The sequence below is a fragment of the Gossypium hirsutum genome, chromosome A13, assembly GCF_007990345.1.
Source record: "Gossypium hirsutum isolate 1008001.06 chromosome A13, Gossypium_hirsutum_v2.1, whole genome shotgun sequence".
NCBI classification, from domain to species: Eukaryota; Viridiplantae; Streptophyta; class Magnoliopsida; order Malvales; family Malvaceae; genus Gossypium; species Gossypium hirsutum.
This window is the reverse complement of record NC_053436.1, coordinates 91,175,050-91,189,771: the sequence shown is the minus strand read 5'-3', so window position 1 is coordinate 91,189,771 and position 14,722 is coordinate 91,175,050. Positions and strand designations below refer to the sequence as shown.

Here is a 14,722-nt window from a genome sequence, read left to right as displayed (position 1 = left end):
CACTATTTCTAGCCTTATTTTTTTCAACTAATTTAGCTTATTTCCTTTGTAATTTTTTAAAATTATATAAGTTTTTCTTAGAAAATAACCTTAACTTTTTTTCCAAATATATTTTTACAATAAAATTACAAGAAAAATAATGTTTACATTTTATTTTATAAAATATTTTCCCAAATATCATTTTATTTAATAAACATTTTTTTATAAAATTTTGCATGTAATTTTTATAAAAAGATAATATATTTGGTAAATATTGTTGGTAATGCAAAGTGGGTAATTCCACATTGGTTGAGGAAAGGCTTTTAAGAAGATTTAAATATAGTCTTGCCTCTTACTCTCATTTAGTAATTAAGGGCTAAAGGCCCGATACATGCGCGCCGCTGCCTAGCCCAGTCCACATTTGTGTTTGTGTTTATGACATGTACCATGTATTTTTTTAAATAAAAATTTTGCTCCTTTTACTAGAAATAATTTTTTCTTTCAAAATATTTTTTTAGTTACAGAAAATTTTTGGTTGAGAAAAATCATGTGCTATTTTTGGAAACTTGGAACCACGAAAATATACACACTTTTTTAATGCCTTTTTTAACTCAAATTCATGCAGTTTTTGTAAAACTCTTGTCGAAAAATATATAATTATTATAAAATAATTAAATTGTACTTAAATTATTAACATAATGAATTTTACTTAATTTTATAATAAATTTTGATTCATTTTGATTATTTTCGATAGATTCGCACAAATGGCGAAAAACGGCTTGGCAGACACTGCTAGAAGCTCAAAACCAATAAGCAATTTTGAAGCATCAAGGGGAATTAATTTTTCAGCCTAAGATAGTCCAACTTATGTGTATCAATTTATAATATAATTAATTTTAATTTTAATCTAATTTAATTTGGGTTAAATAAATTGTTGTTAATTAATTATGAAAATGGGCTCTGTTGAGCTGAACCGAGAAAATCGATCCAACCGGGCATTGGGTAGCCCAAAACCGTCCCACATGCTAATCCAATCAGCTTGTTTGGCTGATTATTTGGATGGCAAAATGGCCTTTGAATACTCTTTCAATTTGCATTCAAACTCCTCCACTATTCATGTCTTTCAAGATTTGCCCCTACTTAAAAATAGCATGTTTGGAATCTTCAAACATGCCACATGTGTGGCCGGCCATGAGGGGAGTCTTTGGCTACTGATTTTGGCTATTTTTAGCAGCCTTCTCAACCTATAAATATGCCATTGGCTGCTCACTTCAAAAACATCTCAACCCTTCTCATCTCATCATTTTTCTCTCTTCATTCTCTTCCATTGTTCTTCATTTTCTTCCCCTATTCCCTTGCTGATTTCACCTCTTGAAAAAGAGTCAATCAACCACCATTTGGAGAAGCATTCAAGTGTTCGTAGAAGCCTCGGTTCAACAAGAACAAGCGGAGAAGGAGGATTAGAGCAAACTAGTCAAGCCACAGAGAAAACATCGGATTTGATTCGTGTTATGATGAACATGTCTATAAATATTTGTGATGTTAATATGTTTAACTTAATTAATAAGGCTTAAATTTATATTCGTGTTAGGTTGATTGCATTTCGTCTACTTAATTTATTAAAATTGTGTTTATGTTGTTATAGGCCTCGGTAAGATGTTTAATTAAGTAAAAACATGACTAAGTTATTCTTGCATTACAATTGTAAGGTAACTAATGAATTAATTATTTAAATGGACTGAAATTGTAATTAATTGACACGATACTTAATCAGTACATGTTTAATCATCTAAGGTAGCCGAGGGTTAAATTAGCAACGATATCTAACGATACATTAGCCTTGCATAACTTACAAGATTATTGTGATTAAACTGTTTCAAGGTAAAAATACATTGTTACCTCGCGTAATCTTTTATATGCTTATGAGATTGAATTAATTTTTTGAATTGGCATAGAGATATATACAAGAGATTATTTTAATTTCATAAGTATGTATGTGCATTAACACATTTTCTTATTAAAATTTGTTTAATCGGTTGAATTGATATAGAGATATAGTCAAGAGATAAATAGATTTTGGTGAGTAAGTATGTTCATAAGTTAGCAAATAACCGAGTTGCCGTGAATTTATTCATAACAACATGAACATGAGTTTAATAATTCTAAGATAAGAAATGTAATTAATCTAACACAATTATGTCATCTTGATTAAAATTATAACACCCTAAATTTTGAGGTTAAAAATTTTGGGGTTTGGCAGTTGGGCCAGTTAGGAGGTTTCGCTATTGTGTTTAGTGGCGTATTTAAGTGTCAGAATGGGCCTACTGGTCCGGAGGTTGAGTGAGTGTTAGTGAACCTTTAGGTTCTGGGTTCGAGTCTCTGTGTGCTCATTTTAGGAGCCTTTTTATTTTGTTTTATTTTTAGTTAGTGATAATAATTATTTATTATTTTAATATTATATATCAAATTAATTTTAGGATTTTTCTTTATTCTTTTTTTCTCCTGAACCCGTTTCTCCTATTTTTCCCTCTGTTTTTGTTCTTTTTGGTCTTTCTTGTTTTTTTTTCTTTTGAACAAGTTGTTTAGGGGAAGAACTTCACTGTTCCATCGTCGAATCAGGTGTGGGATTCGAACCTTAACTATTTTGTATTACAAATTATGGTTTCGATATTTCTTGAGTGTGCTTTAACTCGTTGATTTGGGAGATTAGTTGTTGAATAAATATAGGGAATACTAAGTATTCCGATGTACTTTCGATGTTGTAAAGGTTGGGGACTGTTTTGACCGCTAAAACGAGGTTTTTGGCCTACTTTGAAAGAGTTTTGTGACTGCCTGGGGTAGCCACACGGGCGTGTGCCAGTTCACACGGCCGTGTCAAATTAGGAATTAAGGTTTTCGGGAAGGATTTGGTGCCACACGGCCATGTGGTCGATTTGGGGATTTTGTCGATTTTCACACAGTCGTGTCCCCTGGGCACATGGCATGTGTGTTGGGAATTAGGGTTTGAGTGATTTAGTGTCACACGACCATGTGGCTGATTTGAAGATTTAGAGATTCTACAGGGCGTGTGTTGTGGACACACGATCGTGTCAACCCTTACTCAAATTTAGTGCAAATAGGCAAAGAGTTACACGGCCTGTTCCCATGGCCATGTCCCTGGTCCACACAGGCGTGTGCCTTAGTCACACGGCCATGTGCCTCTCTTTACAAGGGCATGTGCCTCTTCCACACGGCTATGTGCCCCCTTTTACACGGGCTTTTAACCTCCCACGCGGCCTAGGCATTTCCACACGGCCAGAGCACATGGATATGTGGTCCTTAGGCACTTATATTGATTCCGAGTGTGTTTCTGATCCGAAAATGTATTTGTGTGTGCTCCAACCCTTAGCTAAGTTTAGTGAGGGTGCTTAAGGCTCGATATTTGTGATGATTGTGTGTGTGATGTAAGATTCGGAATCTGGTCTATGGGGTGAGTTACATATCTGTTCTGTCTGACTGTCTGTCTAAGTGTCTCTGTTCTTTGAATTTGTGTGCATGAATACACTTGCATGAAGTATATGATTTTGGGTGGGTTTGAGGAAGAGAAGGGAGTCTGATTCTAATCTGAATTGGCAATTTTACTGTATCATTTTCATACAGTGATTTTATCACACTGTACTGCATGTGCGTCAACTTTGCTGCATGCTGTTATTTGATCTGGCAGTATAACTGCAATAGGATTGTATAGTGGATTACTGTATTACACTGTACAACATATACGCCAGCTCTGCTGCGTAATATTATCTGAGTGGCTTAGTCCACATATGTGGTGTGTAGGGTTGGATGAGCCTTTCGAGGTCCTAATTGGTGTGATTGGTTGGATGAGCTTTAACAGCTCTTTTGGGGTGTGATTAGGGGACAAAGAGGTGTGTTGGCTAGATGGGTGGGTTTTATTATCTGACTGCATTTCATTTGCATTTTGTCTATGAGTTCTATCTGTAAAGTTAGTTCTCTATAATCTGTACGTCTGTACATCACTCGTGCAGGGTTTTTTGTGTGAATTTGGTGTGCTCTAATTGTTATGTTAGGTTGGGAGGTTAGTTCCAAGTATACTCTCTGACTCAGTGTGTGTTTGAAATTCTGTTGCGCTTCTGGTTTGGATACTGTAATTCTGTCTCTTATCTTGTTTCGAACTCACACTGAGCTCGTGTAGCTCACCCCCTCTTAGTGTTTCTCCTTTCAGGTACACTTCCGTTTTCTGCAACTGGACTCAATAAGTCGGAGGTCTCAGAATCGTCGTGTTTTTTCTTTAACTGGTTAATAAAACATTTTTTAATTTGAGTTTTATGTAAACGGTTTTGGATTGTAATTTCTATTTCAAACACTGTGGTGTGAAATGTTTTGAATTAAACTAATTAAATTAAAATACCTTGCGTTGAATAATGGGATTTGATAACTGAAAAGTTTTATATAACTTAAATAAACTGGGTGTTTTCTAACTGGATAACTAATATTTTACCTAGATCACTTCGGTGATCAATGTAACCTCCGAGATTCGGTCTAAACTCCTAGGCCGGGTTGTGGGTGTTACAAAAATCATCTTTTGAAATCGTGCGTTGAAATTTTTATTATTTATTTATTTATTTTACTTAGTTAAAAATCTTAGTTTTTAATCACCTCCTTAAATCAAAATAAATTTTTATTATTTATTTATTTATTTTACTTAGTTGAAAATCTTAGTTTTTAATCACCTCCTTAAATCAAAATATTTTTCTTCACCAAAGTGTTTTAAATTGCATTCATAAATAATTCTTTTCACAGTCTTTGTGGGTACGACAACTCGACATTTACTTGTCACTTTATTACTTGTTGCGATTGTGTACACCTGCACATTTCCGTCATTCCAAAACTCACGTTATTTTATCATTTTGCCCATTCAAAAAGAGTATAAATAGTAGGTTATTCTTCTCATTTTTCACAACAACTAGAAAACAACAATCTCTTCTTTGCCTTTCTTACCTCGCATATTTTCTGTTTAGAAAATTTTTCCGGTCAAATTTCCGACCAAGTTTTCAACTTTAGTTTCTAGTCTACTTTTTCGAATACTTTTGAAAAGAGAAATATCATTTGTGTTCCACCTTCTTTATTCGGATGTACGAATATTGAAGTATTATGTTAACCTTGGAAGCAACATCCACTACACGATTATACCAATCAAGGTAGATTTATTTTTAAAACAGTGATTCTTCCACAACACAATGATTATTTTATTTATTTATGCTCAATTTATTTATCATGTCAGTAAATAACATATTTCCAACAAATATATGATTTTGAAAATAAAATTATGGCTATATTTTGTCATGAGAGTGAAAATACTAGGTTTTATTTTTTCATTAAAACTTACCTCGCATTTCATAAAGTAATATTTTAGTTTTATTTGCTCAAAAATTGTGTACCAATATTGAATTATTTTAGTAGTAATGTATTTGAATATTGATGTATTAAATAAACTTTTCTCATGTGATTGCACTTACCAACCAAACGAGTTAAAATTTTAATTTCTGATAATTTAGTGTTTTAAAAATATTTATTAAAATAAATTAATAAAAATTATTATACATTATAATATTAAATGATTGACAATTTATTATAATTGAATAAAGTATTAGTAACGAATTAAAATAACCTCACATTTACCACTATTAATATTTTTTTGGAGGCATAATTTTGTAATTATACTTTTAAAATTATTTGTATTTTACATGTTAATGTTAGTAAACATATTAAATAATTCTAAAATAAAAACATTAAATTAATAAAATATTTAGTAAATGATAAAAAAGATTGCATAGATATATTAGTAATATTGTAGTAAACAATGAAAAATATACTAGTTAAAAATTTATAACAAAATAATAAATTAATATAGATAAATCAATAGCTATAAATTTTATCATTAAATGTCTAAAAATTTAATAAGTTTTTGTACATTTACAAATGTTGTAATTATTCTAATATCAATTTATGTTTAAAATTATTAATTTTGCGAGTTAAACTTATAAATATTGGATTATTAAATTGCATATTTTTAAAATTGTAGAATTAAATCATTTAGATTTTTTCTATAATTAGCCATTAATTAAAAAATATTAAGAATATTGATAGTAAATTTTATAAATATAAATAATAATAATTGTAAAATGCTAACTCATCATGAATAATATCAGAAGTAAACCATAGATAAATTGGTAGTGTATGATGATGAATTCAACCACAAAATTTAAAGAGTTTAATCACTCCATCATTAGCCGATGTTGATTGGATGGCATGATTATGTCAAATGTTACATCATCTTGCCACAATATTTAACAGACAATCTCGCAATGTCCAATTAGCATTTTTTTTAAATTATAAATTTTTAAAATAAGTAACATTTTTGTTATTTAATTTTTTAAAAAAAATCATTTAATTTTAAAAAAATTATAATTTGATGACTAAAATTTATAAAATGATTAATATGATGTTTTGACCTCATAATTTTCATTTTTTTATTAAAATTTATTAATTAAGTAATATAATTTGCAATAAGTACTTAAATTTATTTGGCTGAAATAGATATCAAATATTTCCTTATTAAAATTTAATAGTTTTGATAATTGTTTTTATTTTTCATCAAAATTTAAATTTTAAAATATTAAGTAATTATTTTAAAATATTAAAAATTTTGAATACTTATTTAATTATTATCTCAACGTATTTTAATATAAATAGCAAATAACGAATTTAAAAAAGTTAAAGCCTATACAAAAATCATTTAGTCAATAAATTATTGATAATAAAAATCAAATATTAATAAAATAAAACTTAACAAACATAAAATTTAATTACCAAATTTCAAATTAAGTGATGAGATTGTAATTTTAATTTATTTTTTATCAAAATTTTTAATTTTTAGTAGCATGTAAATAATATTATGTGATATGTTGGAAAAGATGGTCACACCATAAGTTGTGCAAATCGTATGACACTACCACGTCATTAATTTGTTAGTCTGAATGACTAAATCAACAAAATTAATGTATGGATAATTAAGTCCAAACATTTTGAATAATTATATATGTAATTTATTCGCATATGTTAACTTTTATAATTAAAAACAGATTTATAAATAGTAATTATGATAGATAACAAGATAATCGATCACTGATAAATAGTACTAATTTATTAATAGTAACTAAAAAAAATAGAGATGTTATAATAGTAAATGGTTGATGGTATAGGGATAAATTGTTGATTATATATAAAACATATTATTTAATTCATTAATTCATTAAGATGCATGTTTATTTATATTTTACTCATGCTTAATTTTTAACACAGATGTTAATATTTTTAGTAAAAAACTAAAAATAATTAGTAAATGATTAATTACATGTTAATGAATTTAATAGTTTTAAAGATAAATAATTATAAATTAATACTATAAGACGTATAATATAGTAGTAAATATTAACATTTTGTAATCAAATAATAATATAAAGGAAAACATAGTAATAAATTGTAATATCCTACACCTGATTCAATTTGACGGAGCTAAATGCAAGATGTTATATTTGTTGTCGAAGCAACTCGAGTTAACATTTATGATATTGACCGAAGCTAAAAATATAATGTTAAACAGACTTAAACAGACCCTCAAATAGTAACCTGGGGTCAAGAATAGTAAAAAAAATGGGCCAGGTCACGAATCACGGGTCAAATTAGCAAGCTAATGTCTCTCTTGTGCTTTTATTTTGCTTCGAAGTTTGATGTCTCAAAACAATGGGACCATGTCTTGAGACACTGACCTCTATGTCTCGAGACAAAGCCTCATGCCTTGAGACCGTAGTTGAAGAATTACTAATTTAACTTAGATGTTTTATGTCTAGAGACATCTTCAAATTTGTACCTAAAAAAATACTACAATTTCAAGTTTTATGTTCTTTAGGTCTCTAAGTCATGTTTATTGTCTCGAAGCACTAATTTAGAAATTCAGAAAAATGATATTAACATAATGCAATTGACCTCCTAAATACACCTAAACATGCTCTTCATGCAATTAAGCTAACCTATACACAATAATATGTCAAAACAAGTTCAAAACAAGCAATTACATGACATATGACTCACTAGATCAAAATTTCACTAGGCAAATAAATTGAAATGTAAAAACCATGCTATAACCATATCAAATCAACCCTTAAAATTCAACATAAATGTTCTCAAAAGACCATAAGGTATCCCTAAGAATATGCCAAATATTAAAAGACTACTAAATTACCAAAATTCAACATTTAAAGACATAAAAGTCACTTAAAGACATAAATGTCACTTAAAGACACAAGTACATTCCACTTATTACTAAATACCACAAAGAGACATTACAAACTCAAATAGTATACCCTTCTCAATCCGGCCTAGACATTAGACCCGAATTCGAGAGATTATATTAGCTATCAAGACGGCCTAGCAGGATTATCGAAGTTTTTTTAAAATAGTTAATTTAAAACATTTATTTAGTTTAGAAGAAAATTTATTTTAAATGTCAATTCTTTATTCCTCAATGTTTTAATTATCATCTAGTAGCGACAAAGATGGCATTTACTTACGTATTCAATAAAATCGGGGTTCATGCATACTAATCAATAATTAAAGCATAATATCTTAAAAGTTCAAGTAAAATGTCATATAGAATAAAAACAAACCTAAATCTTAAATCTCATGCCATAGTTCAAATAAAACATTACAGTCCTCGAATAATAAAATAAATCAAAAGATTAAGCCTTAATAAATTTAAAATAGAATGGATTGTGTCGAGACCCTCCAGATGTCGTGCCTATGTCCTAGCTCAGTGGATTATCTGTAAGGATGAAAATTTAAGGGGAGTGAGCTTTGACGCTCAGTGTGAGTTCATTTACAATGAAATCAAAGCGACAGTTATTATGACACATTAATTAACATTGCACAAAATAATCATAGATAGGAGTTTAGTTTAGAGTATCAGTTTTACAACCAACCATCATTAATATATTAGAACTCACAATAACAATTTTCAGAATAACCAAATCCTCTTATTTGACCACAATAATAATATTCACGCACATATATACGTATATGCTCACGCATGTGAATCGTAACATAATTTTCTAGATTTGTATGCACATAATTTAAATGATGCCATACAGTTTCGAGTTTAAACAGAATAAATCCTACCCTACCGCTACACAGCATAATCAAAGTTCCCCAGAAATCCTTTCTCAAACATACTGGGATGTGGATAAATCACTACTAATTTACAAATAATAATTTTCATTAAGCTACAAACACACAGTAAGTCCTTGAGGTTGGAATTCGCATTTGGTTGTGGGTTCATAGCAAAAGTCCTACAGACCAAACCTGCTTTTTGGCTGTATATTTTACAGCATAAACCCGCCATTGGAATCGACCTTTGGCTATGGATACACAACAATACCCGTAAATGGAATCTACCTTTGTTTGTGGGTTCACAACAATTTGCCAATAAGAATTATCGTATGGTTGTGACTTGTACTGCCATTTTTCTTGCAGATAGACTTCTTGATTTTCCTCTGTATATATCATCCCAACCCATGCAATGCATTATGACATATTGAATACAAACAAAATATGATAGTATTTAACGTACTAACATATGAGACATTAGTAGCAAAGTGATAAACCATAATATATACATATTTTTATCCCATGCTTGGCATATTTTTGGATGATTTAGCATAAGATTTAGTGAATTTGATGCTCATAATCCTTTAATTTCATGTTTTATACTCAGGAGAGCTTAAGATAGCAAAAAGAGCATGAAACGGGCTAAAAACGGATAAATTGGGCCAAATTCAGTGTTTCCATGGCCTAGGCATTTTCACACGGGTAAACTGCACGCCCGTGTGTGACATACGAGTAGGCCACACGCCCGTGTGTCATGGCCGTGTCGACATTAAACCAAGTCAGAATTGCACAAGGTCTGAGCACCTGCATACGGGCGTGGCACACGGTCATGTCCCTCTCGAGCCAAACTCTAATTCTATTCGAAAAGGGTAATTTTAGGCTATTTTGGGCATTCCAAAGTCTATATAAACACCCTAGAAGAGGATCAAAGGGAACACACAGAGTGGAAGGTAGAAAATATTCAAGAATAGCCATCGGAATCAGCTCAGAAGCAGGATCTACTTCAAGACTGAAGATCTCTATTCAATTTCCCTAGAAGTTCTTTGAGTTTCTTTATGTTTTGTTGTTTTTCCAATTTTGAGGTGTTTTCCATTATTATGAACTAAACTCCCTAAATACCTAAGGGAGATGAAACCTAGGATGAATCTTATTACTATTTGAAATAAATGATAAATACTTGTTTTTATTCTTAATTGTGAGTTCTAATTTTTGCTTTAATATTACAGGATATTAATTCAAGTTTTTGATGTGCTTATTCAGTGGAGCAAAAGTCCCTATTTAAGAGTAGATTATTCATAATTAAGCAGAGTTGCATGCAATCCTAGAGATAGGATGACATAAATCTATCAGATTAGATTCAAATCTAATAAGGGAATCCATAGATCGAGTTAATGCGACAATAGGGGTTTTAATTAGAAAGAGATTTCGATTAATCAACCTAGAGTCAGTTGTTTTTAGTCTCGAGAGAGATAATAACATAAACTAGAGATTTCTACGGATTAAGTCAAGTGAATAAATCGTCTAATTCAGAAGTAATAAGTGAAGGCTAGGTGGATTCTTCCTTGGGTATTGTCTTCTCCATCGATTTTTTATAAAGTATTTCCCAATTTTAATCACTGTCGTAATCTTAGTTAATTAGATAATTAGTTTTAGTTTAAAAACAGCTTTTAATTATTAGGTTAGATAATAAAAAGATAGTAATTACTAGTACTTTTAGTCCTCGTGGAAATGATATTCCCGGTCTCATCATAACTATACTATGTTCGATAGGTGCTCTTGCCTTATTCGAATTTTGTTAGTTAGTTTCATAACCATCAAGTTTTTGGCACTGTTGCCAGGGACCAAGATATTAGGAACGCTTGATTTTTATTACTTTAACCATTTTTACTTTTATTACAATTTACTTTTTGCTTTTAGTTTAATTTTTCTTCTCTAAATTTTTCTTTTTAATTGCTTCTGGCAGGTGTCTCTAGTTTATGACTAGGAGGAACCTGTCAGGACCTTTTCTTTTTGATAGTGAGATAAAGAACACAGCTCGCAGAAACCAAAGAGAAATAAGGCAAAGTCTACAATACATAGAGGAAGAGCGAGAGGACGATATCCATACTACAACCGAGGAGATGGCTAATAATCAAAATAATCCGCTACCTCCTATGGTTGCTGCAAATCTAGTAAATCAAGATCCTGTTCCTTGTACTATGTATGATTATGCTAAGCCCAATTTAACAGGAACTGAATCGAGTATAGTAGACCTGCTGTTGCTGCAAATAATTTTGAACAATTTTCTGGAATTCTGCGACACTTTTAAGATCAATGGCCTTTCTGACGATGCCATTCGCCTGCAGTTGTTTCCCTTTTCATTGAGAAATAAGGCTAAACAGTGGTTGAACTCGCTACCACGAGGGTCAATCACCATGTGGGAACAAATGACCAAAAAATTTTTACTTAAATATTTTTCGCCGGCTAAAACGGCTAAATTGAGGAATGATATCTCTTCTTTTGTGCAAATGGATCTAGAAACTCTTTATAATGCATAGGAGAGATACAAGAATTTATTGAGAAGGTTCCCTCACCATGGGTTACCTCTATAGTTGCAGGTTTAGACTTTTTACAATGGTGTGAACCCCTCAATGAAACAACTGATCGATGCAGCCGTCGGTGGAACTTTAAAAAACAAAACACCTGAAAAGACTTACGAATTTATTGAAGAGATGTCACTGAATAACTATCAGTGGCAAGTCATGAGAACAAAACCGACAAAAGCAGCTAGTGTTTTCAGCCTCGACGCGGTCACTATGCTATCTAACCAGGTAGAACTTATAAATAAAAAGATTGATGGTTTGTATAGTTCTACTCAGGTACATCCAGTAATGAGGTGTGATTCAAATGGAGGAGGAGTGCACGACACAGATTATCCATCCTTCAACCCTAGCACCAAGGAGGAAGAAGTCCACTATATGGGTAATAATTCTAGACCTTAAAATAATCCGTATAGTAACACTTTTAATGCAGGTTGGAGGAACTATCTCAATTTCTCGTGGGGTAGTCAAGGAAATCAAAAACCACAACATCCTTCAGGTTGTCAACAACCACCTTATCAACAAGAGAAGAAATCGAACCTTGAAGAGATGCTCATAAAATTCATCTCGGTGTCAAAAACTCATTTTTAGAATACCAAAACAGCGCTTAAGAATCAACAAGCATCAATTCAAGGGCTCGAAACTCAAATAGGACAGCTCGCTAAGTTGATTTCTGAACGACACCAAGGTAGCATGCCCAGTAACACAGAAACTAACCTAAGGGAGCAACTCCATGCCATCACTGTGCGCGACGAAGAAGGGTTAGTTGAATCTAAATTTGAAACGAGGCACGAAGCTGTGGTAAGTAATGGTAATGATGAGATGAATCACGGTGCACAGAAGCTGGTAAGCAAAGAATATAAACCTCGTGTACCATATCCTAATGCAAAAAGGAAAGACTACACAGACGAACAATTCGGTAAATTCCTTAAATTACTTAAAAAATTACATATTAACTTACCGTTCATTGAAGCTCTTTCGCAGATGCCAAACGAAGTTAAATTTTTAAAAGAACTTCTAAAAAATAAACAAAAGTTAGATGAGTCATCGCATATGGAGTTAAATGCAGTCTGCTCAGCTATTCTACAAAACAAGTTACCCAACAAACTAAAAGATCCAGGGAGTTTTACAATTCCTTATTTAATTGGTAGTTTGAATGTTAACAATGCTTTAGCTGATTTAGGGGCAAGTATTAATGTTATGCCTTATAAAATGTTTAAACAACTAGGACTAGGGAAACCCAAACAAACTAGGATGAGCATTCAATTGGCTGATAAAACCATTAGAATTCATAGGGGTATAATTGAAGATGTGCTTGTCAAAATTGATAAATTTATATTTCCAGTTGACTTTGTTGTTTTGACGTACCTTTAATTAGGAAGGTCCTTTTTAGCAACTGCTAGAACTATCATCGATGTTGGCACAGGTGAATTGATACTTTGTGTAGGAGATGACACGATTAAACTTCAAGCTCGTGATTCTGCTAATATATCTAGTAATCGAGACGATTGTTTAAGTTCTGTTAACTTGAGTAATGTTAAGGCACAAACTTTTTTGCAGGAATCCCCTATGAAGAACGTGATAAAGCCTCATTCTAATCTATGCAACAAAAATAGAGCGACTCACGAAGAACGAAGGCATCAGATTGATGAACTAGATGAATGGTGAACACATGTCAAGGAGAAACCAAAAGTACGTGATGAATCCAAGCGACACTACAATGAGCGTAGGGATGAAACAAAGCAATTTAAGGTCGGGGACAAAGTATTGTTAGATAAAAAGGACCCTAGAATTGCTACTTCAGAGCTCAATACAAACGGAGTGACTCCTTTTATGGTACTTAATGTTTTCCCATAAGGCACAGTTGAGGTATATCATTCTAAATTCGGCACTTTCAAAGTAAATATTACTAGACTTAGACTGTATGTGGATAATAGAATTGACAGTGAGAAAGAGAGGTCTCAACTCCTCGAACTACCATGACCATGCAAATATGAGGTGAGTCGAGCTTAGACTTTAAATAAGCGCTTCTCAGGAGACAACCCGAGCACTAACACCACTAACCCGTTTATTTTATCTATTTTTTGTGTTTTTATGCAGGAACAGTGACCTACATGGTCTAGACACATGGGCGTGGATGAAATTTCCCAAACATCGACATGTACACGGCTCGCAATAAATCCACACGGGTGTGCGGCACGACCATGTGGACCACACGACCTGGACACATGGGCGTGTCCTAGGCCGTGTAAAAACTGGAGCTAAATTTTCAAACTTTAAACAAGTCAGAGAGTTACACAGGTAAGTCACACGGTCATGTGTTCATACACACGGGTGTAGGAGAAGCGAACAACGTAGCACACGGCCTGGACACACGGGCGTGTCCCAGGCCGTGTCACAAATGGGCATTCAATATTCCCGATTAACACGAACTAAACTTGAGCCACACGAGCGTGTGACACGACCGTGTAGCCCAACACGGGGCCTTAACATGACCGTGTCCAATTTAAAACCCCCAAACCCAAAATCTCTTCCCCATTTTTTTTGTCTTCTTCCCCCATCTTCCTCACAACCCTCGGTCGCCGTCCCTATTCCCCTCCATTATTCTGGCCACCACCCTTTCCCTTCCGTTAGCCTCACCCTCGCGACCCCCTCTCCTCCCTTTTCCCTTTTCTTTTCTCCCTTCATTTTTCATTTCTTCTTCTTTCTCTACCCCAACCATTCCAAGCCCTTAACCTCTTCTATTTTCCTCCGCCGTTGAGTTACCAATGCCCAGTCACTGCCGCGACATTCCGACCGCTATCATTTTCACAATCTGTCCCCTCTTATTCCTTGTCTTTTGTTTTGTTATTATTATTATTATTATTATTATGTTATGCATTCTATCTTTATCTTTTATTTAGGTCTTTTCCTCTATTTTTGTTTTGTTATGCCTTTGACTT

At 32.5% G+C, this 14,722-nt stretch overlaps 1 non-coding gene across 1 annotated transcript; it reads right to left on the bottom strand.

Annotated features, from left to right (window-relative positions):
• Window positions 1-11,675: 11,675 nt before the first annotated feature.
• LOC121213197 (small nucleolar RNA R71) lies at window positions 11,676-11,782 on the bottom strand. The gene has a single exon (XR_005908568.1). It is a non-coding gene; the product is annotated as a small nucleolar RNA R71 (small nucleolar RNA).
• Window positions 11,783-14,722: the final 2,940 nt, after the last annotated feature.